Genomic DNA, 1,776 nt, shown 5'->3' with positions numbered 1-1,776 from the left:
AGCATTGAACGACAACCACAACAAAAACGAAATTTCTCATTTATGTTGATGACCGTTAATAAACAGACGACTGTATCACTTGCAGTTTCGAGTTTATGCTCAGTTCTTTTTGCACGGGGCTAATCATTGTTGCAAACGAGGCTCCTTAGTCAGCGCAGCACCTTGCAGCTATTACCGATATTAGCAATTACTGACGAATGCACTTAGAAGAGCAGCAGCTGCAGCGGCATGTAAGCGCCCGTTGCAATTAATAACTATAGGCGTGAGTGGGAGGCTGCTGCTACTGCCTGCTATATGTGCATATACGTGTTCGCATTACTCATCGACGCTCAGACTACTGCGCCGGACCTTAGTTACGAGTCTGCGGTTTGCCAGACTTGCCCCGCCGCCACGACGACGACGACGTTTCGCTTAATCGCGTTACACGTCGCTAGATTATATGCTCTGCAGTAGCCCGTGAAAGCTGCTCATGTGTTTACGTGTGCGAGTGTGTTTATGGATGCGAGCGACTGTAGACGGGGCTTTGACGTTTTCATCCATGCTGCTCGCTACTCGCTCTTGCTAATTACACTGAAAGAGCGAGAGAGAGGGAGGTGTAATCGGGCGGCAAGTCATATGATTAATGTTTGTGCTGCTGCAGCTTTTGCTGATTGGTGTGTTATATGTGTCATTCACTAGGAAAAATGATAATTTTAGGCCACTTAATATAGTTAGGATATCAATACGTCGAAAGTTTCGAAATTCAATAACTAAACATTTTCTCTAAAAGATAAATTATCCGTTAAAAAAATGGTTCCCTATATTCATTTATAAGATTGAAAAAACCATTCCGGAAACTAACCTTTCCATATATTTCAGATGGGAAGGAGAGCACAGAGTGTAAGCGGTGAACCGTGAATGATCATCGATGCTGGGACCTCACAACAAGAGCCAAGTTCCCGAGTCTTCCTTGCGTTTCAGGAAGGGTGCCGTCTCTCACCGTCGTAATAGCATTGATTCCTACTTTGGGTAGAAAGTTTGCAAAGATACACTACATAAATGATCGCGTGAAGTATGATCTTTAGGTGACGACTTGTACATGCACAATTACTGAAGGTTAATATCACTCTTTGGAGTAGGACCGGTCGCCTCCTGACCGTTCGTAGACGTTAAAATATTCGATGATGAAGGGGTGAGAAAGAAAGATAAAGAAAGTGGTAACGATAAAAATATATGCACTTAATATTATTATCAATTAATCTTAAACTATCAGTTTTCATTGATATACATCCATCATCGAGAAACAGTGAAAAAAATACTTATTTAAAAATAAATATATCAGTTTGAACGAATCTGTACGAAACATTTGTATTTAGCGCTAAAAGAATTCAAAAACAAACGATCGAATAATAAGAAACTCATTTAAAATCCGAAAGGTATCTATATTATTTATGATTACTATTTAAAAAATCAAATAACCGTGGTCGGTAACGCCCCAACACCCGCAAGTCCAATATTGTCGCCCCATAACACCCAGCAAAAGTACATCTCTTCGTACCGAAGACGAAAGACGTACCTCCTCTTCGCAGACGCAGATATCAAGCCAACTAACGATGAGGCTAACCACGAAACCCCAAAGAATATGCCCCTTGGCTCGATCGGATAGATCATCGTATCTAAAGGAGACAAGGGCGCAACCATAACCTTTCATTTTTGTCGATACATTCTTTTCTCGTCTCTTCAATCTTGCTCGACGTAGAAAAAAACGATAACCACGCCTATGAATATAAATACGAG

General features: G+C 41.2%; 1 non-coding gene across 1 annotated transcript; it reads right to left on the bottom strand.

Moving 5' to 3' along the window:
- Window positions 1-823: 823 nt before the first annotated feature.
- Window positions 824-1,061, bottom strand: LOC131674145 (small nucleolar RNA U3). The gene has a single exon (XR_009302784.1). It is a non-coding gene; the product is annotated as a small nucleolar RNA U3 (small nucleolar RNA).
- Window positions 1,062-1,776: the final 715 nt, after the last annotated feature.

This window comes from Phymastichus coffea, unplaced genomic scaffold (assembly GCF_024137745.1).
Source record: "Phymastichus coffea isolate CEN01 unplaced genomic scaffold, Cenicafe_Pcof_1.1 PCOF00214, whole genome shotgun sequence".
In the NCBI taxonomy this organism is placed as follows: Eukaryota; Metazoa; Arthropoda; class Insecta; order Hymenoptera; family Eulophidae; genus Phymastichus; species Phymastichus coffea.
Note: the sequence above shows the minus strand (reverse complement) of the source record. Positions and strands in the feature narration are given on the sequence as shown.